Raw genomic sequence first — 22659 nt, forward strand, 5'->3', positions numbered from 1 at the left:
GCATTTGTTGGGGGCGGACGTCCGATGGCGCCCGTTCAAGTTCATCGTTGACTCGGTCTTTTATTACAGAGGGCAGATAACTCTCAGACCGAACACGCTGAGCTATGTTGCCGGCAAGCCTTAAGATTATGAGACTTACGCGCTGCCTACTGCACTACTGAGGCACATGCCATTGAACCAGCGATGCTCGTCAAGCTGCCCGTGCTTCCCGAGCACTTTTCTGCAGGGGAAAGTGGGATTGCCACCCAGCGACGTCGGATACAACCGAAAAAAGTGCTACACACACGGAGTGCTCCACTACACTGCCTTAAAACGAATGCTCATCTCTATCGTGTGAGTAACCTTGCGGCCGCGGCGACTAGTCTTGCCCAAAGACGCAGCGTGCGTGGAGGCGCTACCCGAATGCGTGTGGATGCACCCTCCTACCTCGAAAAGCGCCTGCAGCTACTATCACCGTGGGCCGCTGCTGGCGGGCAGGAAGCCGACACAGCGGGGCGTTGCGAGCAGCGGCTGTGCGGTGGTGGTGTAATGGTGAGCATAGTTGCCTTCCAAGCAGTTGATCCGGGTTCGATTCCCGGCCACCGCAAATGGCGCTAGTTTTTTTCGTATGAGTATGTGAGCCAGGTGCTGTTAAATGAAGGTTTTTTTCGTCGTAGCTCCACGCAGACCATCCTGTAGTATGTCCCGACTTGTCCCGACTTTGCTCGGCTGACGCGAAAGCTGACGCTTGGAATTCGCCCTTATCAAAAGGACAGGCACTATAAACGGCTGTGAGAGGCGAGGTGTGGAGAGGTACCAAAACGACAGGCAATCTGCGAAATTTTCTGCTCGTTGTTCTTAAACAAAAAAAAGAAAAATCCGACGCAGTCGGTAGGACTCGAACCTACGCTCCCAGAGGGAATCTGATTTCTAGTCAGACGCCTTAACCACTCGGCCACGACTGCTCGTAACCCAAGTTTCCCTGGAATCGTGAAAAATCCAACCGGTCTGCGCAGAATGTTGACAGGAAACGAACTCCGTGCACTGATTACGGCAGGGCTACCATCGCTACGAGACGAGCCATTACGGAAACGTTAAAATCTTCGCCCGGACAGGGACTTGAACCCTGGACCCTTAGGTTAAAAGCCTAATGCTCTACCGACTGAGCTATCCGGGCTCACGCTCGTTGTGGATGGAGCGGCTGCAAGCAATGTAAATAACTGGAACGCGTGTGTAGGCGTACTACGGTAATTTCTGGCTTCTGGCGCAACTGGCGACTTCACCGACTTCCCACTGACGCTGGTAGCAGCCCAACCACGGACCAGTGCCTCTTCTCCCTTTATTCCGGTGCCGACAGTAATTGCATCATGTGCCTGTTTTCCCCGATTACGTTCGGTCGAAGCTTCGGAAGGTGGGCGACAAACGACAGTTCGAAGGCCAAAACATGGAGCGTTGTGTGCGCAAAAACTTCCGTTCCGGTACCGGGAATCGAACCCGGGCCTCCTGGGTGAAAGCCAGGTATCCTAGCCACTAGACCACACCGGATTTGCTCGATAAGCGTGAGGTTTTCTCCGTCTCCTCTCGTATTTCGTGCTGAATCTGGACTCAGTGCAGTTCTCCGTTTGCGAGCATATTTGCGCCTACAGACTGGCATGGCGCACAGCCCGAAATTGACTATTCATTATTTTACTCCTAACAAGGGAGGAGAAAGATCAAAGTTGTACGTTGTCATAATTGGAAATAAACGTATTGACGCTGAGGCGTAGACTCCTTATGGATAACGAACGACAATTAAGTTCGTTCCCTAGCAACAGCAACGCCGTTAATTCAGCCATGATGTACAGCAAATTAAATGCCCCGGGTGAGGATCGAACTCACGACCTTAAGATTATGAGACTTACGCGCTACCTACTGCGCTACCGAGGCACGTTGCAAGTAACGTTACAGGAAACTTGGTAAGTCTCTCATATTAGAGATAGACAGTTCGCGCTTTCTCAAGAATCTGTTGTGTTGCTACACGTGCTTTCCCTACTTGCTAGATTAAACTGCTGCCGCAGTTTTTTCAACGGAACGCAGCACTGCCCGAGGTTACAGTACATCGCCCTTGCGGCACCTGAACACAGCGGCCTGTTGGGACAGGCCGACGTCAGAGTTCAGAAATAGCATACGACCGTTCAAGTACGGTCTATTGCGTGCTGCGTGTATGGTTCCTCTCACAGCGAATCCTGCTATACATTCCTGAGGCTGACGCAGCTCAGGCGAGGAATCGGCGCGGCAGCATTATAGCGAGAACAGCAGAACGATGCATCGGCCGGGAATCGAACCCGGGCCGTCCGCATGCTAAGCGAGCATTCACCAATTTTTTTTTTTTCTTCTCATTTCTTTCGTTGCATTTGTTGGGGGCGGACGTCCGATGGCGCCCGTTCAAGTTCATCGTTGACTCGGTCTTTTATTACAGAGGGCAGATAACTCTCAGACCGAACACGCTGAGCTATCGTGCCGGCAAGCCTTAAGATTATGAGACTTACGCGCTGCCTACTGCACTACTGAGGCACATGCCATTGAACCAGCGATGCTCGTCAAGCTGCCCGTGCTTCCCGAGCACTTTTCTGCAGGGGAAAGTGGGATTGCCACCCAGCGACGTCGGATACAACCGAAAAAAGTGCTACACACGCGGAGTGCTCCACTACACTGCCTTAAAACGAATGCTCATCTCTATCGTGTGAGTAACCTTGCGGCCGCGGCGACTAGTCTTGCCCAAAGACGCAGCGTGCGTGGAGGCGCTACCCGAATGCGTGTGGATGCACCCTCCTACCTCGAAAAGCGCCTGCAGCTACTATCACCGTGGGCCGCTGCTGGCGGGCAGGAAGCCGACACAGCGGGGCGTTGCGAGCAGCGGCTGTGCGGTGGTGGTGTAATGGTGAGCATAGTTGCCTTCCAAGCAGTTGATCCGGGTTCGATTCCCGGCCACCGCAAATGGCGCTAGTTTTTTTCGTATGAGTATGTGAGCCAGGTGCTGTTAAATGAAGGTTTTTTTCGTCGTAGCTCCACGCAGACCATCCTGTAGTATGTCCCGACTTGTCCCGACTTTGCTCGGCTGACGCGAAAGCTGACGCTTGGAATTCGCCCTTATCAAAAGGACAGGCACTATAAACGGCTGTGAGAGGCGAGGTGTGGAGAGGTACCAAAACGACAGGCAATCTGCGAAATTTTCTGCTCGTTGTTCTTAAACAAAAAAAAGAAAAATCCGACGCAGTCGGTAGGACTCGAACCTACGCTCCCAGAGGGAATCTGATTTCTAGTCAGACGCCTTAACCACTCGGCCACGACTGCTCGTAACCCAAGTTTCCCTGGAATCGTGAAAAATCCAACCGGTCTGCGCAGAATGTTGACAGGAAACGAACTCCGTGCACTGATTACGGCAGGGCTACCATCGCTACGAGACGAGCCATTACGGAAACGTTAAAATCTTCGCCCGGACAGGGACTTGAACCCTGGACCCTTAGGTTAAAAGCCTAATGCTCTACCGACTGAGCTATCCGGGCTCACGCTCGTTGTGGATGGAGCGGCTGCAAGCAATGTAAATAACTGGAACGCGTGTGTAGGCGTACTACGGTAATTTCTGGCTTCTGGCGCAACTGGCGACTTCACCGACTTCCCACTGACGCTGGTAGCAGCCCAACCACGGACCAGTGCCTCTTCTCCCTTTATTCCGGTGCCGACAGTAATTGCATCATGTGCCTGTTTTCCCCGATTACGTTCGGTCGAAGCTTCGGAAGGTGGGCGACAAACGACAGTTCGAAGGCCAAAACATGGAGCGTTGTGTGCGCAAAAACTTCCGTTCCGGTACCGGGAATCGAACCTGGGCCTCCTGGGTGAAAGCCAGGTATCCTAGCCACTAGACCACACCGGATTTGCTCGATAAGCGTGAGGTTTTCTCCGTCTCCTCTCGTATTTCGTGCTGAATCTGGACTCAGTGCAGTTCTCCGTTTGCGAGCATATTTGCGCCTACAGACTGGCATGGCGCACAGCCCGAAATTGACTATTCATTATTTTACTACTAACAAGGGAGGAGAAAGATCAAAGTTGTACGTTGTCATAATTGGAAATAAACGTATTGACGCTGAGGCGTAGACTCCTTATGGATAACGAACGACAATTAAGTTCGTTCCCTAGCAACAGCAACGCCGTTAATTCAGCCATGATGTACAGCAAATTAAATGCCCCGGGTGAGGATCGAACTCACGACCTTAAGATTATGAGACTTACGCGCTACCTACTGCGCTACCGAGGCACGTTGCAAGTAACGTTACAGGAAACTTGGTAAGTCTCTCATATTAGAGATAGACAGTTCGCGCTTTCTCAAGAATCTGTTGTGTTGCTACACGTGCTTTCCCTACTTGCTAGATTAAACTGCTGCCGCAGTTTTTTCAACGGAACGCAGCACTGCCCGAGGTTACAGTACATCGCCCTTGCGGCACCTGAACACAGCGGCCTGTTGGGACAGGCCGACGTCAGAGTTCAGAAATAGCATACGACCGTTCAAGTACGGTCTATTGCGTGCTGCGTGTATGGTTCCTCTCACAGCGAATCCTGCTATACATTCCTGAGGCTGACGCAGCTCAGGCGAGGAATCGGCGCGGCAGCATTATAGCGAGAACAGCAGAACGATGCATCGGCCGGGAATCGAACCCGGGCCGTCCGCATGCTAAGCGAGCATTCACCAATTTTTTTTTTTTCTTCTCATTTCTTTCGTTGCATTTGTTGGGGGCGGACGTCCGATGGCGCCCGTTCAAGTTCATCGTTGACTCGGTCTTTTATTACAGAGGGCAGATAACTCTCAGACCGAACACGCTGAGCTATCGTGCCGGCAAGCCTTAAGATTATGAGACTTACGCGCTGCCTACTGCACTACTGAGGCACATGCCATTGAACCAGCGATGCTCGTCAAGCTGCCCGTGCTTCCCGAGCACTTTTCTGCAGGGGAAAGTGGGATTGCCACCCAGCGACGTCGGATACAACCGAAAAAAGTGCTACACACGCGGAGTGCTCCACTACACTGCCTTAAAACGAATGCTCATCTCTATCGTGTGAGTAACCTTGCGGCCGCGGCGACTAGTCTTGCCCAAAGACGCAGCGTGCGTGGAGGCGCTACCCGAATGCGTGTGGATGCACCCTCCTACCTCGAAAAGCGCCTGCAGCTACTATCACCGTGGGCCGCTGCTGGCGGGCAGGAAGCCGACACAGCGGGGCGTTGCGAGCAGCGGCTGTGCGGTGGTGGTGTAATGGTGAGCATAGTTGCCTTCCAAGCAGTTGATCCGGGTTCGATTCCCGGCCACCGCAAATGGCGCTAGTTTTTTTCGTATGAGTATGTGAGCCAGGTGCTGTTAAATGAAGGTTTTTTTCGTCGTAGCTCCACGCAGACCATCCTGTAGTATGTCCCGACTTGTCCCGACTTTGCTCGGCTGACGCGAAAGCTGACGCTTGGAATTCGCCCTTATCAAAAGGACAGGCACTATAAACGGCTGTGAGAGGCGAGGTGTGGAGAGGTACCAAAACGACAGGCAATCTGCGAAATTTTCTGCTCGTTGTTCTTAAACAAAAAAAAGAAAAATCCGACGCAGTCGGTAGGACTCGAACCTACGCTCCCAGAGGGAATCTGATTTCTAGTCAGACGCCTTAACCACTCGGCCACGACTGCTCGTAACCCAAGTTTCCCTGGAATCGTGAAAAATCCAACCGGTCTGCGCAGAATGTTGACAGGAAACGAACTCCGTGCACTGATTACGGCAGGGCTACCATCGCTACGAGACGAGCCATTACGGAAACGTTAAAATCTTCGCCCGGACAGGGACTTGAACCCTGGACCCTTAGGTTAAAAGCCTAATGCTCTACCGACTGAGCTATCCGGGCTCACGCTCGTTGTGGATGGAGCGGCTGCAAGCAATGTAAATAACTGGAACGCGTGTGTAGGCGTACTACGGTAATTTCTGGCTTCTGGCGCAACTGGCGACTTCACCGACTTCCCACTGACGCTGGTAGCAGCCCAACCACGGACCAGTGCCTCTTCTCCCTTTATTCCGGTGCCGACAGTAATTGCATCATGTGCCTGTTTTCCCCGATTACGTTCGGTCGAAGCTTCGGAAGGTGGGCGACAAACGACAGTTCGAAGGCCAAAACATGGAGCGTTGTGTGCGCAAAAACTTCCGTTCCGGTACCGGGAATGGAACCCGGGCCTCCTGGGTGAAAGCCAGGTATCCTAGCCACTAGACCACACCGGATTTGCTCGATAAGCGTGAGGTTTTCTCCGTCTCCTCTCGTATTTCGTGCTGAATCTGGACTCAGTGCAGTTCTCCGTTTGCGAGCATATTTGCGCCTACAGACTGGCATGGCGCACAGCCCGAAATTGACTATTCATTATTTTACTCCTAACAAGGGAGGAGAAAGATCAAAGTTGTACGTTGTCATAATTGGAAATAAACGTATTGACGCTGAGGCGTAGACTCCTTATGGATAACGAACGACAATTAAGTTCGTTCCCTAGCAACAGCAACGCCGTTAATTCAGCCATGATGTACAGCAAATTAAATGCCCCGGGTGAGGATCGAACTCACGACCTTAAGATTATGAGACTTACGCGCTACCTACTGCGCTACCGAGGCACGTTGCAAGTAACGTTACAGGAAACTTGGTAAGTCTCTCATATTAGAGATAGACAGTTCGCGCTTTCTCAAGAATCTGTTGTGTTGCTACACGTGCTTTCCCTACTTGCTAGATTAAACTGCTGCCGCAGTTTTTTCAACGGAACGCAGCACTGCCCGAGGTTACAGTACATCGCCCTTGCGGCACCTGAACACAGCGGCCTGTTGGGACAGGCCGACGTCAGAGTTCAGAAATAGCATACGACCGTTCAAGTACGGTCTATTGCGTGCTGCGTGTATGGTTCCTCTCACAGCGAATCCTGCTATACATTCCTGAGGCTGACGCAGCTCAGGCGAGGAATCGGCGCGGCAGCATTATAGCGAGAACAGCAGAACGATGCATCGGCCGGGAATCGAACCCGGGCCGTCCGCATGCTAAGCGAGCATTCACCAATTTTTTTTTTTTCTTCTCATTTCTTTCGTTGCATTTGTTGGGGGCGGACGTCCGATGGCGCCCGTTCAAGTTCATCGTTGACTCGGTCTTTTATTACAGAGGGCAGATAACTCTCAGACCGAACACGCTGAGCTATCGTGCCGGCAAGCCTTAAGATTATGAGACTTACGCGCTGCCTACTGCACTACTGAGGCACATGCCATTGAACCAGCGATGCTCGTCAAGCTGCCCGTGCTTCCCGAGCACTTTTCTGCAGGGGAAAGTGGGATTGCCACCCAGCGACGTCGGATACAACCGAAAAAAGTGCTACACACGCGGAGTGCTCCACTACACTGCCTTAAAACGAATGCTCATCTCTATCGTGTGAGTAACCTTGCGGCCGCGGCGACTAGTCTTGCCCAAAGACGCAGCGTGCGTGGAGGCGCTACCCGAATGCGTGTGGATGCACCCTCCTACCTCGAAAAGCGCCTGCAGCTACTATCACCGTGGGCCGCTGCTGGCGGGCAGGAAGCCGACACAGCGGGGCGTTGCGAGCAGCGGCTGTGCGGTGGTGGTGTAATGGTGAGCATAGTTGCCTTCCAAGCAGTTGATCCGGGTTCGATTCCCGGCCACCGCAAATGGCGCTAGTTTTTTTCGTATGAGTATGTGAGCCAGGTGCTGTTAAATGAAGGTTTTTTTCGTCGTAGCTCCACGCAGACCATCCTGTAGTATGTCCCGACTTGTCCCGACTTTGCTCGGCTGACGCGAAAGCTGACGCTTGGAATTCGCCCTTATCAAAAGGACAGGCACTATAAACGGCTGTGAGAGGCGAGGTGTGGAGAGGTACCAAAACGACAGGCAATCTGCGAAATTTTCTGCTCGTTGTTCTTAAACAAAAAAAAGAAAAATCCGACGCAGTCGGTAGGACTCGAACCTACGCTCCCAGAGGGAATCTGATTTCTAGTCAGACGCCTTAACCACTCGGCCACGACTGCTCGTAACCCAAGTTTCCCTGGAATCGTGAAAAATCCAACCGGTCTGCGCAGAATGTTGACAGGAAACGAACTCCGTGCACTGATTACGGCAGGGCTACCATCGCTACGAGACGAGCCATTACGGAAACGTTAAAATCTTCGCCCGGACAGGGACTTGAACCCTGGACCCTTAGGTTAAAAGCCTAATGCTCTACCGACTGAGCTATCCGGGCTCACGCTCGTTGTGGATGGAGCGGCTGCAAGCAATGTAAATAACTGGAACGCGTGTGTAGGCGTACTACGGTAATTTCTGGCTTCTGGCGCAACTGGCGACTTCACCGACTTCCCACTGACGCTGGTAGCAGCCCAACCACGGACCAGTGCCTCTTCTCCCTTTATTCCGGTGCCGACAGTAATTGCATCATGTGCCTGTTTTCCCCGATTACGTTCGGTCGAAGCTTCGGAAGGTGGGCGACAAACGACAGTTCGAAGGCCAAAACATGGAGCGTTGTGTGCGCAAAAACTTCCGTTCCGGTACCGGGAATCGAACCCGGGCCTCCTGGGTGAAAGCCAGGTATCCTAGCCACTAGACCACACCGGATTTGCTCGATAAGCGTGAGGTTTTCTCCGTCTCCTCTCGTATTTCGTGCTGAATCTGGACTCAGTGCAGTTCTCCGTTTGCGAGCATATTTGCGCCTACAGACTGGCATGGCGCACAGCCCGAAATTGACTATTCATTATTTTACTCCTAACAAGGGAGGAGAAAGATCAAAGTTGTACGTTGTCATAATTGGAAATAAACGTATTGACGCTGAGGCGTAGACTCCTTATGGATAACGAACGACAATTAAGTTCGTTCCCTAGCAACAGCAACGCCGTTAATTCAGCCATGATGTACAGCAAATTAAATGCCCCGGGTGAGGATCGAACTCACGACCTTAAGATTATGAGACTTACGCGCTACCTACTGCGCTACCGAGGCACGTTGCAAGTAACGTTACAGGAAACTTGGTAAGTCTCTCATATTAGAGATAGACAGTTCGCGCTTTCTCAAGAATCTGTTGTGTTGCTACACGTGCTTTCCCTACTTGCTAGATTAAACTGCTGCCGCAGTTTTTTCAACGGAACGCAGCACTGCCCGAGGTTACAGTACATCGCCCTTGCGGCACCTGAACACAGCGGCCTGTTGGGACAGGCCGACGTCAGAGTTCAGAAATAGCATACGACCGTTCAAGTACGGTCTATTGCGTGCTGCGTGTATGGTTCCTCTCACAGCGAATCCTGCTATACATTCCTGAGGCTGACGCAGCTCAGGCGAGGAATCGGCGCGGCAGCATTATAGCGAGAACAGCAGAACGATGCATCGGCCGGGAATCGAACCCGGGCCGTCCGCATGCTAAGCGAGCATTCACCAATTTTTTTTTTTTCTTCTCATTTCTTTCGTTGCATTTGTTGGGGGCGGACGTCCGATGGCGCCCGTTCAAGTTCATCGTTGACTCGGTCTTTTATTACAGAGGGCAGATAACTCTCAGACCGAACACGCTGAGCTATCGTGCCGGCAAGCCTTAAGATTATGAGACTTACGCGCTGCCTACTGCACTACTGAGGCACATGCCATTGAACCAGCGATGCTCGTCAAGCTGCCCGTGCTTCCCGAGCACTTTTCTGCAGGGGAAAGTGGGATTGCCACCCAGCGACGTCGGATACAACCGAAAAAAGTGCTACACACGCGGAGTGCTCCACTACACTGCCTTAAAACGAATGCTCATCTCTATCGTGTGAGTAACCTTGCGGCCGCGGCGACTAGTCTTGCCCAAAGACGCAGCGTGCGTGGAGGCGCTACCCGAATGCGTGTGGATGCACCCTCCTACCTCGAAAAGCGCCTGCAGCTACTATCACCGTGGGCCGCTGCTGGCGGGCAGGAAGCCGACACAGCGGGGCGTTGCGAGCAGCGGCTGTGCGGTGGTGGTGTAATGGTGAGCATAGTTGCCTTCCAAGCAGTTGATCCGGGTTCGATTCCCGGCCACCGCAAATGGCGCTAGTTTTTTTCGTATGAGTATGTGAGCCAGGTGCTGTTAAATGAAGGTTTTTTTCGTCGTAGCTCCACGCAGACCATCCTGTAGTATGTCCCGACTTGTCCCGACTTTGCTCGGCTGACGCGAAAGCTGACGCTTGGAATTCGCCCTTATCAAAAGGACAGGCACTATAAACGGCTGTGAGAGGCGAGGTGTGGAGAGGTACCAAAACGACAGGCAATCTGCGAAATTTTCTGCTCGTTGTTCTTAAACAAAAAAAAGAAAAATCCGACGCAGTCGGTAGGACTCGAACCTACGCTCCCAGAGGGAATCTGATTTCTAGTCAGACGCCTTAACCACTCGGCCACGACTGCTCGTAACCCAAGTTTCCCTGGAATCGTGAAAAATCCAACCGGTCTGCGCAGAATGTTGACAGGAAACGAACTCCGTGCACTGATTACGGCAGGGCTACCATCGCTACGAGACGAGCCATTACGGAAACGTTAAAATCTTCGCCCGGACAGGGACTTGAACCCTGGACCCTTAGGTTAAAAGCCTAATGCTCTACCGACTGAGCTATCCGGGCTCACGCTCGTTGTGGATGGAGCGGCTGCAAGCAATGTAAATAACTGGAACGCGTGTGTAGGCGTACTACGGTAATTTCTGGCTTCTGGCGCAACTGGCGACTTCACCGACTTCCCACTGACGCTGGTAGCAGCCCAACCACGGACCAGTGCCTCTTCTCCCTTTATTCCGGTGCCGACAGTAATTGCATCATGTGCCTGTTTTCCCCGATTACGTTCGGTCGAAGCTTCGGAAGGTGGGCGACAAACGACAGTTCGAAGGCCAAAACATGGAGCGTTGTGTGCGCAAAAACTTCCGTTCCGGTACCGGGAATGGAACCCGGGCCTCCTGGGTGAAAGCCAGGTATCCTAGCCACTAGACCACACCGGATTTGCTCGATAAGCGTGAGGTTTTCTCCGTCTCCTCTCGTATTTCGTGCTGAATCTGGACTCAGTGCAGTTCTCCGTTTGCGAGCATATTTGCGCCTACAGACTGGCATGGCGCACAGCCCGAAATTGACTATTCATTATTTTACTCCTAACAAGGGAGGAGAAAGATCAAAGTTGTACGTTGTCATAATTGGAAATAAACGTATTGACGCTGAGGCGTAGACTCCTTATGGATAACGAACGACAATTAAGTTCGTTCCCTAGCAACAGCAACGCCGTTAATTCAGCCATGATGTACAGCAAATTAAATGCCCCGGGTGAGGATCGAACTCACGACCTTAAGACTATGAGACTTACGCGCTACCTACTGCGCTACCGAGGCACGTTGCAAGTAACGTTACAGGAAACTTGGTAAGTCTCTCATATTAGAGATAGACAGTTCGCGCTTTCTCAAGAATCTGTTGTGTTGCTACACGTGCTTTCCCTACTTGCTAGATTAAACTGCTGCCGCAGTTTTTTCAACGGAACGCAGCACTGCCCGAGGTTACAGTACATCGCCCTTGCGGCACCTGAACACAGCGGCCTGTTGGGACAGGCCGACGTCAGAGTTCAGAAATAGCATACGACCGTTCAAGTACGGTCTATTGCGTGCTGCGTGTATGGTTCCTCTCACAGCGAATCCTGCTATACATTCCTGAGGCTGACGCAGCTCAGGCGAGGAATCGGCGCGGCAGCATTATAGCGAGAACAGCAGAACGATGCATCGGCCGGGAATCGAACCCGGGCCGTCCGCATGCTAAGCGAGCATTCACCAATTTTTTTTTTTTTCTTCTCATTTCTTTCGTTGCATTTGTTGGGGGCGGACGTCCGATGGCGCCCGTTCAAGTTCATCGTTGACTCGGTCTTTTATTACAGAGGGCAGATAACTCTCAGACCGAACACGCTGAGCTATGTTGCCGGCAAGCCTTAAGATTATGAGACTTACGCGCTGCCTACTGCACTACTGAGGCACATGCCATTGAACCAGCGATGCTCGTCAAGCTGCCCGTGCTTCCCGAGCACTTTTCTGCAGGGGAAAGTGGGATTGCCACCCAGCGACGTCGGATACAACCGAAAAAAGTGCTACACACGCGGAGTGCTCCACTACACTGCCTTAAAACGAATGCTCATCTCTATCGTGTGAGTAACCTTGCGGCCGCGGCGACTAGTCTTGCCCAAAGACGCAGCGTGCGTGGAGGCGCTACCCGAATGCGTGTGGATGCACCCTCCTACCTCGAAAAGCGCCTGCAGCTACTATCACCGTGGGCCGCTGCTGGCGGGCAGGAAGCCGACACAGCGGGGCGTTGCGAGCAGCGGCTGTGCGGTGGTGGTGTAATGGTGAGCATAGTTGCCTTCCAAGCAGTTGATCCGGGTTCGATTCCCGGCCACCGCAAATGGCGCTAGTTTTTTTCGTATGAGTATGTGAGCCAGGTGCTGTTAAATGAAGGTTTTTTTCGTCGTAGCTCCACGCAGACCATCCTGTAGTATGTCCCGACTTGTCCCGACTTTGCTCGGCTGACGCGAAAGCTGACGCTTGGAATTCGCCCTTATCAAAAGGACAGGCACTATAAACGGCTGTGAGAGGCGAGGTGTGGAGAGGTACCAAAACGACAGGCAATCTGCGAAATTTTCTGCTCGTTGTTCTTAAACAAAAAAAAGAAAAATCCGACGCAGTCGGTAGGACTCGAACCTACGCTCCCAGAGGGAATCTGATTTCTAGTCAGACGCCTTAACCACTCGGCCACGACTGCTCGTAACCCAAGTTTCCCTGGAATCGTGAAAAATCCAACCGGTCTGCGCAGAATGTTGACAGGAAACGAACTCCGTGCACTGATTACGGCAGGGCTACCATCGCTACGAGACGAGCCATTACGGAAACGTTAAAATCTTCGCCCGGACAGGGACTTGAACCCTGGACCCTTAGGTTAAAAGCCTAATGCTCTACCGACTGAGCTATCCGGGCTCACGCTCGTTGTGGATGGAGCGGCTGCAAGCAATGTAAATAACTGGAACGCGTGTGTAGGCGTACTACGGTAATTTCTGGCTTCTGGCGCAACTGGCGACTTCACCGACTTCCCACTGACGCTGGTAGCAGCCCAACCACGGACCAGTGCCTCTTCTCCCTTTATTCCGGTGCCGACAGTAATTGCATCATGTGCCTGTTTTCCCCGATTACGTTCGGTCGAAGCTTCGGAAGGTGGGCGACAAACGACAGTTCGAAGGCCAAAACATGGAGCGTTGTGTGCGCAAAAACTTCCGTTCCGGTACCGGGAATCGAACCCGGGCCTCCTGGGTGAAAGCCAGGTATCCTAGCCACTAGACCACACCGGATTTGCTCGATAAGCGTGAGGTTTTCTCCGTCTCCTCTCGTATTTCGTGCTGAATCTGGACTCAGTGCAGTTCTCCGTTTGCGAGCATATTTGCGCCTACAGACTGGCATGGCGCACAGCCCGAAATTGACTATTCATTATTTTACTCCTAACAAGGGAGGAGAAAGATCAAAGTTGTACGTTGTCATAATTGGAAATAAACGTATTGACGCTGAGGCGTAGACTCCTTATGGATAACGAACGACAATTAAGTTCGTTCCCTAGCAACAGCAACGCCGTTAATTCAGCCATGATGTACAGCAAATTAAATGCCCCGGGTGAGGATCGAACTCACGACCTTAAGATTATGAGACTTACGCGCTACCTACTGCGCTACCGAGGCACGTTGCAAGTAACGTTACAGGAAACTTGGTAAGTCTCTCATATTAGAGATAGACAGTTCGCGCTTTCTCAAGAATCTGTTGTGTTGCTACACGTGCTTTCCCTACTTGCTAGATTAAACTGCTGCCGCAGTTTTTTCAACGGAACGCAGCACTGCCCGAGGTTACAGTACATCGCCCTTGCGGCACCTGAACACAGCGGCCTGTTGGGACAGGCCGACGTCAGAGTTCAGAAATAGCATACGACCGTTCAAGTACGGTCTATTGCGTGCTGCGTGTATGGTTCCTCTCACAGCGAATCCTGCTATACATTCCTGAGGCTGACGCAGCTCAGGCGAGGAATCGGCGCGGCAGCATTATAGCGAGAACAGCAGAACGATGCATCGGCCGGGAATCGAACCCGGGCCGTCCGCATGCTAAGCGAGCATTCACCAATTTTTTTTTTTTCTTCTCATTTCTTTCGTTGCATTTGTTGGGGGCGGACGTCCGATGGCGCCCGTTCAAGTTCATCGTTGACTCGGTCTTTTATTACAGAGGGCAGATAACTCTCAGACCGAACACGCTGAGCTATCGTGCCGGCAAGCCTTAAGATTATGAGACTTACGCGCTGCCTACTGCACTACTGAGGCACATGCCATTGAACCAGCGATGCTCGTCAAGCTGCCCGTGCTTCCCGAGCACTTTTCTGCAGGGGAAAGTGGGATTGCCACCCAGCGACGTCGGATACAACCGAAAAAAGTGCTACACACGCGGAGTGCTCCACTACACTGCCTTAAAACGAATGCTCATCTCTATCGTGTGAGTAACCTTGCGGCCGCGGCGACTAGTCTTGCCCAAAGACGCAGCGTGCGTGGAGGCGCTACCCGAATGCGTGTGGATGCACCCTCCTACCTCGAAAAGCGCCTGCAGCTACTATCACCGTGGGCCGCTGCTGGCGGGCAGGAAGCCGACACAGCGGGGCGTTGCGAGCAGCGGCTGTGCGGTGGTGGTGTAATGGTGAGCATAGTTGCCTTCCAAGCAGTTGATCCGGGTTCGATTCCCGGCCACCGCAAATGGCGCTAGTTTTTTTCGTATGAGTATGTGAGCCAGGTGCTGTTAAATGAAGGTTTTTTTCGTCGTAGCTCCACGCAGACCATCCTGTAGTATGTCCCGACTTGTCCCGACTTTGCTCGGCTGACGCGAAAGCTGACGCTTGGAATTCGCCCTTATCAAAAGGACAGGCACTATAAACGGCTGTGAGAGGCGAGGTGTGGAGAGGTACCAAAACGACAGGCAATCTGCGAAATTTTCTGCTCGTTGTTCTTAAACAAAAAAAAGAAAAATCCGACGCAGTCGGTAGGACTCGAACCTACGCTCCCAGAGGGAATCTGATTTCTAGTCAGACGCCTTAACCACTCGGCCACGACTGCTCGTAACCCAAGTTTCCCTGGAATCGTGAAAAATCCAACCGGTCTGCGCAGAATGTTGACAGGAAACGAACTCCGTGCACTGATTACGGCAGGGCTACCATCGCTACGAGACGAGCCATTACGGAAACGTTAAAATCTTCGCCCGGACAGGGACTTGAACCCTGGACCCTTAGGTTAAAAGCCTAATGCTCTACCGACTGAGCTATCCGGGCTCACGCTCGTTGTGGATGGAGCGGCTGCAAGCAATGTAAATAACTGGAACGCGTGTGTAGGCGTACTACGGTAATTTCTGGCTTCTGGCGCAACTGGCGACTTCACCGACTTCCCACTGACGCTGGTAGCAGCCCAACCACGGACCAGTGCCTCTTCTCCCTTTATTCCGGTGCCGACAGTAATTGCATCATGTGCCTGTTTTCCCCGATTACGTTCGGTCGAAGCTTCGGAAGGTGGGCGACAAACGACAGTTCGAAGGCCAAAACATGGAGCGTTGTGTGCGCAAAAACTTCCGTTCCGGTACCGGGAATCGAACCCGGGCCTCCTGGGTGAAAGCCAGGTATCCTAGCCACTAGACCACACCGGATTTGCTCGATAAGCGTGAGGTTTTCTCCGTCTCCTCTCGTATTTCGTGCTGAATCTGGACTCAGTGCAGTTCTCCGTTTGCGAGCATATTTGCGCCTACAGACTGGCATGGCGCACAGCCCGAAATTGACTATTCATTATTTTACTCCTAACAAGGGAGGAGAAAGATCAAAGTTGTACGTTGTCATAATTGGAAATAAACGTATTGACGCTGAGGCGTAGACTCCTTATGGATAACGAACGACAATTAAGTTCGTTCCCTAGCAACAGCAACGCCGTTAATTCAGCCATGATGTACAGCAAATTAAATGCCCCGGGTGAGGATCGAACTCACGACCTTAAGACTATGAGACTTACGCGCTACCTACTGCGCTACCGAGGCACGTTGCAAGTAACGTTACAGGAAACTTGGTAAGTCTCTCATATTAGAGATAGACAGTTCGCGCTTTCTCAAGAATCTGTTGTGTTGCTACACGTGCTTTCCCTACTTGCTAGATTAAACTGCTGCCGCAGTTTTTTCAACGGAACGCAGCACTGCCCGAGGTTACAGTACATCGCCCTTGCGGCACCTGAACACAGCGGCCTGTTGGGACAGGCCGACGTCAGAGTTCAGAAATAGCATACGACCGTTCAAGTACGGTCTATTGCGTGCTGCGTGTATGGTTCCTCTCACAGCGAATCCTGCTATACATTCCTGAGGCTGACGCAGCTCAGGCGAGGAATCGGCGCGGCAGCATTATAGCGAGAACAGCAGAACGATGCATCGGCCGGGAATCGAACCCGGGCCGTCCGCATGCTAAGCGAGCATTCACCAATTTTTTTTTTTTTCTTCTCATTTCTTTCGTTGCATTTGTTGGGGGCGGACGTCCGATGGCGCCCGTTCAAGTTCATCGTTGACTCGGTCTTTTATTACAGAGGGCAGATAACTCTCAGACCGAACACGCTGAGCTATGTTGCCGGCAAGCCTTAAGATTATGAGACTTACGCGCTGCCTACTGCACTACTGAGGCACATGCCATTGAACCAGCGATGCTCGTCAAGCTGCCCGTGCTTCCCGAGCACTTTTCTGCAGGGGAAAGTGGGATTGCCACCCAGCGACGTCGGATACAACCGAAAAAAGTGCTACACACGCGGAGTGCTCCACTACACTGCCTTAAAACGAATGCTCATCTCTATCGTGTGAGTAACCTTGCGGCCGCGGCGACTAGTCTTGCCCAAAGACGCAGCGTGCGTGGAGGCGCTACCCGAATGCGTGTGGATGCACCCTCCTACCTCGAAAAGCGCCTGCAGCTACTATCACCGTGGGCCGCTGCTGGCGGGCAGGAAGCCGACACAGCGGGGCGTTGCGAGCAGCGGCTGTGCGGTGGTGGTGTAATGGTGAGCATAGTTGCCTTCCAAGCAGTTGATCCGGGTTCGATTCCCGGCCACCGCAAATGGCGCTAGTTTTTTTCGTATGAGTATGTGAGCCAGGTGCTGTTAAATGAAGGTTTTTTTCGTCGTAGCTCCACGCAGACCATCCTGTAGTATGTCCCGACTTGTCCCGACTTTGCTCGGCTGACGCGAAAGCTGACGCTTGGAATTCGCCCTTATCAAAAGGACAGGCACTATAAACGGCTGTGAGAGGCGAGGTGTGGAGAGGTACCAAAACGACAGGCAATCTGCGAAATTTTCTGCTCGTTGTTCTTAAACAAAAAAAAGAAAAATCCGACGCAGTCGGTAGGACTCGAACCTACGCTCCCAGAGGGAATCTGATTTCTAGTCAGACGCCTTAACCACTCGGCCACGACTGCTCGTAACCCAAGTTTCCCTGGAATCGTGAAAAATCCAACCGGTCTGCGCAGAATGTTGACAGGAAACGAACTCCGTGCACTGATTACGGCAGGGCTACCATCGCTACGAGACGAGCCATTACGGAAACGTTAAAATCTTCGCCCGGACAGGGACTTGAACCCTGGACCCTTAGGTTAAAAGCCTAATGCTCTACCGACTGAGCTATCCGGGCTCACGCTCGTTGTGGATGGAGCGGCTGCAAGCAATGTAAATAACTGGAACGCGTGTGTAGGCGTACTACGGTAATTTCTGGCTTCTGGCGCAACTGGCGACTTCACCGACTTCCCACTGACGCTGGTAGCAGCCCAACCACGGACCAGTGCCTCTTCTCCCTTTATTCCGGTGCCGACAGTAATTGCATCATGTGCCTGTTTTCCCCGATTACGTTCGGTCGAAGCTTCGGAAGGTGGGCGACAAACGACAGTTCGAAGGCCAAAACATGGAGCGTTGTGTGCGCAAAAACTTCCGTTCCGGTACCGGGAATCGAACCCGGGCCTCCTGGGTGAAAGCCAGGTATCCTAGCCACTAGACCACACCGGATTTGCTCGATAAGCGTGAGGTTTTCTCCGTCTCCTCTCGTATTTCGTGCTGAATCTGGACTCAGTGCAGTTCTCCGTTTGCGAGCATATTTGCGCCTACAGACTGGCATGGCGCACAGCCCGAAATTGACTATTCATTATTTTACTCCTAACAAGGGAGGAGAAAGATCAAAGTTGTACGTTGTCATAATTGGAAATAAACGTATTGACGCTGAGGCGTAGACTCCTTATGGATAACGAACGACAATTAAGTTCGTTCCCTAGCAACAGCAACGCCGTTAATTCAGCCATGATGTACAGCAAATTAAATGCCCCGGGTGAGGATCGAACTCACGACCTTAAGATTATGAGACTTACGCGCTACCTACTGCGCTACCGAGGCACGTTGCAAGTAACGTTACAGGAAACTTGGTAAGTCTCTCATATTAGAGATAGACAGTTCGCGCTTTCTCAAGAATCTGTTGTGTTGCTACACGTGCTTTCCCTACTTGCTAGATTAAACTGCTGCCGCAGTTTTTTCAACGGAACGCAGCACTGCCCGAGGTTACAGTACATCGCCCTTGCGGCACCTGAACACAGCGGCCTGTTGGGACAGGCCGACGTCAGAGTTCAGAAATAGCATACGACCGTTCAAGTACGGTCTATTGCGTGCTGCGTGTATGGTTCCTCTCACAGCGAATCCTGCTATACATTCCTGAGGCTGACGCAGCTCAGGCGAGGAATCGGCGCGGCAGCATTATAGCGAGAACAGCAGAACGATGCATCGGCCGGGAATCGAACCCGGGCCGTCCGCATGCTAAGCGAGCATTCACCAATTTTTTTTTTTTCTTCTCATTTCTTTCGTTGCATTTGTTGGGGGCGGACGTCCGATGGCGCCCGTTCAAGTTCATCGTTGACTCGGTCTTTTATTACAGAGGGCAGATAACTCTCAGACCGAACACGCTGAGCTATCGTGCCGGCAAGCCTTAAGATTATGAGACTTACGCGCTGCCTACTGCACTACTGAGGCACATGCCATTGAACCAGCGATGCTCGTCAAGCTGCCCGTGCTTCCCGAGCACTTTTCTGCAGGGGAAAGTGGGATTGCCACCCAGCGACGTCGGATACAACCGAAAAAAGTGCTACACACGCGGAGTGCTCCACTACACTGCCTTAAAACGAATGCTCATCTCTATCGTGTGAGTAACCTTGCGGCCGCGGCGACTAGTCTTGCCCAAAGACGCAGCGTGCGTGGAGGCGCTACCCGAATGCGTGTGGATGCACCCTCCTACCTCGAAAAGCGCCTGCAGCTACTATCACCGTGGGCCGCTGCTGGCGGGCAGGAAGCCGACACAGCGGGGCGTTGCGAGCAGCGGCTGTGCGGTGGTGGTGTAATGGTGAGCATAGTTGCCTTCCAAGCAGTTGATCCGGGTTCGATTCCCGGCCACCGCAAATGGCGCTAGTTTTTTTCGTATGAGTATGTGAGCCAGGTGCTGTTAAATGAAGGTTTTTTTCGTCGTAGCTCCACGCAGACCATCCTGTAGTATGTCCCGACTTGTCCCGACTTTGCTCGGCTGACGCGAAAGCTGACGCTTGGAATTCGCCCTTATCAAAAGGACAGGCACTATAAACGGCTGTGAGAGGCGAGGTGTGGAGAGGTACCAAAACGACAGGCAATCTGCGAAATTTTCTGCTCGTTGTTCTTAAACAAAAAAAAGAAAAATCCGACGCAGTCGGTAGGACTCGAACCTACGCTCCCAGAGGGAATCTGATTTCTAGTCAGACGCCTTAACCACTCGGCCACGACTGCTCGTAACCCAAGTTTCCCTGGAATCGTGAAAAATCCAACCGGTCTGCGCAGAATGTTGACAGGAAACGAACTCCGTGCACTGATTACGGCAGGGCTACCATCGCTACGAGACGAGCCATTACGGAAACGTTAAAATCTTCGCCCGGACAGGGACTTGAACCCTGGACCCTTAGGTTAAAAGCCTAATGCTCTACCGACTGAGCTATCCGGGCTCACGCTCGTTGTGGATGGAGCGGCTGCAAGCAATGTAAATAACTGGAACGCGTGTGTAGGCGTACTACGGTAATTTCTGGCTTCTGGCGCAACTGGCGACTTCACCGACTTCCCACTGACGCTGGTAGCAGCCCAACCACGGACCAGTGCCTCTTCTCCCTTTATTCCGGTGCCGACAGTAATTGCATCATGTGCCTGTTTTCCCCGATTACGTTCGGTCGAAGCTTCGGAAGGTGGGCGACAAACGACAGTTCGAAGGCCAAAACATGGAGCGTTGTGTGCGCAAAAACTTCCGTTCCGGTACCGGGAATCGAACCCGGGCCTCCTGGGTGAAAGCCAGGTATCCTAGCCACTAGACCACACCGGATTTGCTCGATAAGCGTGAGGTTTTCTCCGTCTCCTCTCGTATTTCGTGCTGAATCTGGACTCAGTGCAGTTCTCCGTTTGCGAGCATATTTGCGCCTACAGACTGGCATGGCGCACAGCCCGAAATTGACTATTCATTATTTTACTCCTAACAAGGGAGGAGAAAGATCAAAGTTGTACGTTGTCATAATTGGAAATAAACGTATTGACGCTGAGGCGTAGACTCCTTATGGATAACGAACGACAATTAAGTTCGTTCCCTAGCAACAGCAACGCCGTTAATTCAGCCATGATGTACAGCAAATTAAATGCCCCGGGTGAGGATCGAACTCACGACCTTAAGACTATGAGACTTACGCGCTACCTACTGCGCTACCGAGGCACGTTGCAAGTAACGTTACAGGAAACTTGGTAAGTCTCTCATATTAGAGATAGACAGTTCGCGCTTTCTCAAGAATCTGTTGTGTTGCTACACGTGCTTTCCCTACTTGCTAGATTAAACTGCTGCCGCAGTTTTTTCAACGGAACGCAGCACTGCCCGAGGTTACAGTACATCGCCCTTGCGGCACCTGAACACAGCGGCCTGTTGGGACAGGCCGACGTCAGAGTTCAGAAATAGCATACGACCGTTCAAGTACGGTCTATTGCGTGCTGCGTGTATGGTTCCTCTCACAGCGAATCCTGCTATACATTCCTGAGGCTGACGCAGCTCAGGCGAGGAATCGGCGCGGCAGCATTATAGCGAGAACAGCAGAACGATGCATCGGCCGGGAATCGAACCCGGGCCGTCCGCATGCTAAGCGAGCATTCACCAATTTTTTTTTTTTTCTTCTCATTTCTTTCGTTGCATTTGTTGGGGGCGGACGTCCGATGGCGCCCGTTCAAGTTCATCGTTGACTCGGTCTTTTATTACAGAGGGCAGATAACTCTCAGACCGAACACGCTGAGCTATGTTGCCGGCAAGCCTTAAGATTATGAGACTTACGCGCTGCCTACTGCACTACTGAGGCACATGCCATTGAACCAGCGATGCTCGTCAAGCTGCCCGTGCTTCCCGAGCACTTTTCTGCAGGGGAAAGTGGGATTGCCACCCAGCGACGTCGGATACAACCGAAAAAAGTGCTACACACGCGGAGTGCTCCACTACACTGCCTTAAAACGAATGCTCATCTCTATCGTGTGAGTAACCTTGCGGCCGCGGCGACTAGTCTTGCCCAAAGACGCAGCGTGCGTGGAGGCGCTACCCGAATGCGTGTGGATGCACCCTCCTACCTCGAAAAGCGCCTGCAGCTACTATCACCGTGGGCCGCTGCTGGCGGGCAGGAAGCCGACACAGCGGGGCGTTGCGAGCAGCGGCTGTGCGGTGGTGGTGTAATGGTGAGCATAGTTGCCTTCCAAGCAGTTGATCCGGGTTCGATTCCCGGCCACCGCAAATGGCGCTAGTTTTTTTCGTATGAGTATGTGAGCCAGGTGCTGTTAAATGAAGGTTTTTTTCGTCGTAGCTCCACGCAGACCATCCTGTAGTATGTCCCGACTTGTCCCGACTTTGCTCGGCTGACGCGAAAGCTGACGCTTGGAATTCGCCCTTATCAAAAGGACAGGCACTATAAACGGCTGTGAGAGGCGAGGTGTGGAGAGGTACCAAAACGACAGGCAATCTGCGAAATTTTCTGCTCGTTGTTCTTAAACAAAAAAAAGAAAAATCCGACGCAGTCGGTAGGACTCGAACCTACGCTCCCAGAGGGAATCTGATTTCTAGTCAGACGCCTTAACCACTCGGCCACGACTGCTCGTAACCCAAGTTTCCCTGGAATCGTGAAAAATCCAACCGGTCTGCGCAGAATGTTGACAGGAAACGAACTCCGTGCACTGATTACGGCAGGGCTACCATCGCTACGAGACGAGCCATTACGGAAACGTTAAAATCTTCGCCCGGACAGGGACTTGAACCCTGGACCCTTAGGTTAAAAGCCTAATGCTCTACCGACTGAGCTATCCGGGCTCACGCTCGTTGTGGATGGAGCGGCTGCAAGCAATGTAAATAACTGGAACGCGTGTGTAGGCGTACTACGGTAATTTCTGGCTTCTGGCGCAACTGGCGACTTCACCGACTTCCCACTGACGCTGGTAGCAGCCCAACCACGGACCAGTGCCTCTTCTCCCTTTATTCCGGTGCCGACAGTAATTGCA

The 22659-nt window shown here is 52.3% G+C and overlaps 48 non-coding genes across 48 annotated transcripts; 10 read left to right on the forward strand and 38 right to left on the reverse strand.

Moving 5' to 3' along the window:
- Positions 1-514: 514 nt before the first annotated feature.
- Positions 515-586, forward strand: Trnag-ucc. Its single transcript has one exon. It is a non-coding gene; the product is annotated as a tRNA-Gly (tRNA).
- A 276-nt stretch (positions 587-862) lies between these two features.
- Trnas-aga lies at positions 863-944 on the reverse strand. Its single transcript has one exon. It is a non-coding gene; the product is annotated as a tRNA-Ser (tRNA).
- Positions 945-1083: 139 nt separating this feature from the next.
- On the reverse strand, positions 1084-1156 carry Trnak-uuu. The gene has a single exon. It is a non-coding gene; the product is annotated as a tRNA-Lys (tRNA).
- A 296-nt stretch (positions 1157-1452) lies between these two features.
- Positions 1453-1524, reverse strand: Trnae-uuc. Its single transcript has one exon. It is a non-coding gene; the product is annotated as a tRNA-Glu (tRNA).
- Positions 1525-1832: 308 nt separating this feature from the next.
- On the reverse strand, positions 1833-1905 carry Trnam-cau. Its single transcript has one exon. It is a non-coding gene; the product is annotated as a tRNA-Met (tRNA).
- Positions 1906-2882: 977 nt separating this feature from the next.
- Positions 2883-2954, forward strand: Trnag-ucc. The gene has a single exon. It is a non-coding gene; the product is annotated as a tRNA-Gly (tRNA).
- A 276-nt stretch (positions 2955-3230) lies between these two features.
- Trnas-aga lies at positions 3231-3312 on the reverse strand. Its single transcript has one exon. It is a non-coding gene; the product is annotated as a tRNA-Ser (tRNA).
- Positions 3313-3451: 139 nt separating this feature from the next.
- On the reverse strand, positions 3452-3524 carry Trnak-uuu. Its single transcript has one exon. It is a non-coding gene; the product is annotated as a tRNA-Lys (tRNA).
- Positions 3525-3820: 296 nt separating this feature from the next.
- Positions 3821-3892, reverse strand: Trnae-uuc. Its single transcript has one exon. It is a non-coding gene; the product is annotated as a tRNA-Glu (tRNA).
- A 308-nt stretch (positions 3893-4200) lies between these two features.
- On the reverse strand, positions 4201-4273 carry Trnam-cau. Its single transcript has one exon. It is a non-coding gene; the product is annotated as a tRNA-Met (tRNA).
- A 977-nt stretch (positions 4274-5250) lies between these two features.
- Positions 5251-5322, forward strand: Trnag-ucc. The gene has a single exon. It is a non-coding gene; the product is annotated as a tRNA-Gly (tRNA).
- Positions 5323-5598: 276 nt separating this feature from the next.
- On the reverse strand, positions 5599-5680 carry Trnas-aga. The gene has a single exon. It is a non-coding gene; the product is annotated as a tRNA-Ser (tRNA).
- A 139-nt stretch (positions 5681-5819) lies between these two features.
- Positions 5820-5892, reverse strand: Trnak-uuu. The gene has a single exon. It is a non-coding gene; the product is annotated as a tRNA-Lys (tRNA).
- Positions 5893-6188: 296 nt separating this feature from the next.
- On the reverse strand, positions 6189-6260 carry Trnae-uuc. The gene has a single exon. It is a non-coding gene; the product is annotated as a tRNA-Glu (tRNA).
- Positions 6261-6568: 308 nt separating this feature from the next.
- On the reverse strand, positions 6569-6641 carry Trnam-cau. The gene has a single exon. It is a non-coding gene; the product is annotated as a tRNA-Met (tRNA).
- A 977-nt stretch (positions 6642-7618) lies between these two features.
- Positions 7619-7690, forward strand: Trnag-ucc. The gene has a single exon. It is a non-coding gene; the product is annotated as a tRNA-Gly (tRNA).
- Positions 7691-7966: 276 nt separating this feature from the next.
- Trnas-aga lies at positions 7967-8048 on the reverse strand. The gene has a single exon. It is a non-coding gene; the product is annotated as a tRNA-Ser (tRNA).
- A 139-nt stretch (positions 8049-8187) lies between these two features.
- Trnak-uuu lies at positions 8188-8260 on the reverse strand. The gene has a single exon. It is a non-coding gene; the product is annotated as a tRNA-Lys (tRNA).
- Positions 8261-8556: 296 nt separating this feature from the next.
- Trnae-uuc lies at positions 8557-8628 on the reverse strand. The gene has a single exon. It is a non-coding gene; the product is annotated as a tRNA-Glu (tRNA).
- Positions 8629-8936: 308 nt separating this feature from the next.
- Trnam-cau lies at positions 8937-9009 on the reverse strand. Its single transcript has one exon. It is a non-coding gene; the product is annotated as a tRNA-Met (tRNA).
- Positions 9010-9986: 977 nt separating this feature from the next.
- Positions 9987-10058, forward strand: Trnag-ucc. Its single transcript has one exon. It is a non-coding gene; the product is annotated as a tRNA-Gly (tRNA).
- Positions 10059-10334: 276 nt separating this feature from the next.
- Positions 10335-10416, reverse strand: Trnas-aga. The gene has a single exon. It is a non-coding gene; the product is annotated as a tRNA-Ser (tRNA).
- A 139-nt stretch (positions 10417-10555) lies between these two features.
- Trnak-uuu lies at positions 10556-10628 on the reverse strand. The gene has a single exon. It is a non-coding gene; the product is annotated as a tRNA-Lys (tRNA).
- Positions 10629-10924: 296 nt separating this feature from the next.
- On the reverse strand, positions 10925-10996 carry Trnae-uuc. Its single transcript has one exon. It is a non-coding gene; the product is annotated as a tRNA-Glu (tRNA).
- A 308-nt stretch (positions 10997-11304) lies between these two features.
- On the reverse strand, positions 11305-11377 carry Trnam-cau. Its single transcript has one exon. It is a non-coding gene; the product is annotated as a tRNA-Met (tRNA).
- A 978-nt stretch (positions 11378-12355) lies between these two features.
- On the forward strand, positions 12356-12427 carry Trnag-ucc. The gene has a single exon. It is a non-coding gene; the product is annotated as a tRNA-Gly (tRNA).
- Positions 12428-12703: 276 nt separating this feature from the next.
- Positions 12704-12785, reverse strand: Trnas-aga. The gene has a single exon. It is a non-coding gene; the product is annotated as a tRNA-Ser (tRNA).
- Positions 12786-12924: 139 nt separating this feature from the next.
- Trnak-uuu lies at positions 12925-12997 on the reverse strand. Its single transcript has one exon. It is a non-coding gene; the product is annotated as a tRNA-Lys (tRNA).
- Positions 12998-13293: 296 nt separating this feature from the next.
- On the reverse strand, positions 13294-13365 carry Trnae-uuc. The gene has a single exon. It is a non-coding gene; the product is annotated as a tRNA-Glu (tRNA).
- A 308-nt stretch (positions 13366-13673) lies between these two features.
- On the reverse strand, positions 13674-13746 carry Trnam-cau. The gene has a single exon. It is a non-coding gene; the product is annotated as a tRNA-Met (tRNA).
- A 977-nt stretch (positions 13747-14723) lies between these two features.
- Positions 14724-14795, forward strand: Trnag-ucc. Its single transcript has one exon. It is a non-coding gene; the product is annotated as a tRNA-Gly (tRNA).
- Positions 14796-15071: 276 nt separating this feature from the next.
- Positions 15072-15153, reverse strand: Trnas-aga. Its single transcript has one exon. It is a non-coding gene; the product is annotated as a tRNA-Ser (tRNA).
- Positions 15154-15292: 139 nt separating this feature from the next.
- Positions 15293-15365, reverse strand: Trnak-uuu. The gene has a single exon. It is a non-coding gene; the product is annotated as a tRNA-Lys (tRNA).
- A 296-nt stretch (positions 15366-15661) lies between these two features.
- On the reverse strand, positions 15662-15733 carry Trnae-uuc. Its single transcript has one exon. It is a non-coding gene; the product is annotated as a tRNA-Glu (tRNA).
- Positions 15734-16041: 308 nt separating this feature from the next.
- Positions 16042-16114, reverse strand: Trnam-cau. The gene has a single exon. It is a non-coding gene; the product is annotated as a tRNA-Met (tRNA).
- Positions 16115-17092: 978 nt separating this feature from the next.
- On the forward strand, positions 17093-17164 carry Trnag-ucc. Its single transcript has one exon. It is a non-coding gene; the product is annotated as a tRNA-Gly (tRNA).
- Positions 17165-17440: 276 nt separating this feature from the next.
- Positions 17441-17522, reverse strand: Trnas-aga. Its single transcript has one exon. It is a non-coding gene; the product is annotated as a tRNA-Ser (tRNA).
- Positions 17523-17661: 139 nt separating this feature from the next.
- On the reverse strand, positions 17662-17734 carry Trnak-uuu. Its single transcript has one exon. It is a non-coding gene; the product is annotated as a tRNA-Lys (tRNA).
- A 296-nt stretch (positions 17735-18030) lies between these two features.
- Positions 18031-18102, reverse strand: Trnae-uuc. The gene has a single exon. It is a non-coding gene; the product is annotated as a tRNA-Glu (tRNA).
- Positions 18103-18410: 308 nt separating this feature from the next.
- Trnam-cau lies at positions 18411-18483 on the reverse strand. Its single transcript has one exon. It is a non-coding gene; the product is annotated as a tRNA-Met (tRNA).
- Positions 18484-19460: 977 nt separating this feature from the next.
- On the forward strand, positions 19461-19532 carry Trnag-ucc. Its single transcript has one exon. It is a non-coding gene; the product is annotated as a tRNA-Gly (tRNA).
- Positions 19533-19808: 276 nt separating this feature from the next.
- On the reverse strand, positions 19809-19890 carry Trnas-aga. Its single transcript has one exon. It is a non-coding gene; the product is annotated as a tRNA-Ser (tRNA).
- Positions 19891-20029: 139 nt separating this feature from the next.
- On the reverse strand, positions 20030-20102 carry Trnak-uuu. Its single transcript has one exon. It is a non-coding gene; the product is annotated as a tRNA-Lys (tRNA).
- A 296-nt stretch (positions 20103-20398) lies between these two features.
- Trnae-uuc lies at positions 20399-20470 on the reverse strand. Its single transcript has one exon. It is a non-coding gene; the product is annotated as a tRNA-Glu (tRNA).
- A 308-nt stretch (positions 20471-20778) lies between these two features.
- Trnam-cau lies at positions 20779-20851 on the reverse strand. The gene has a single exon. It is a non-coding gene; the product is annotated as a tRNA-Met (tRNA).
- Positions 20852-21829: 978 nt separating this feature from the next.
- On the forward strand, positions 21830-21901 carry Trnag-ucc. Its single transcript has one exon. It is a non-coding gene; the product is annotated as a tRNA-Gly (tRNA).
- A 276-nt stretch (positions 21902-22177) lies between these two features.
- Trnas-aga lies at positions 22178-22259 on the reverse strand. The gene has a single exon. It is a non-coding gene; the product is annotated as a tRNA-Ser (tRNA).
- A 139-nt stretch (positions 22260-22398) lies between these two features.
- Trnak-uuu lies at positions 22399-22471 on the reverse strand. The gene has a single exon. It is a non-coding gene; the product is annotated as a tRNA-Lys (tRNA).
- Between the last annotated feature and the right edge of the window lie 188 nt (positions 22472-22659).

Source organism: Schistocerca piceifrons, unplaced genomic scaffold (genome assembly GCF_021461385.2).
Source record: "Schistocerca piceifrons isolate TAMUIC-IGC-003096 unplaced genomic scaffold, iqSchPice1.1 HiC_scaffold_1053, whole genome shotgun sequence".
Taxonomy (NCBI): Eukaryota; Metazoa; Arthropoda; class Insecta; order Orthoptera; family Acrididae; genus Schistocerca; species Schistocerca piceifrons.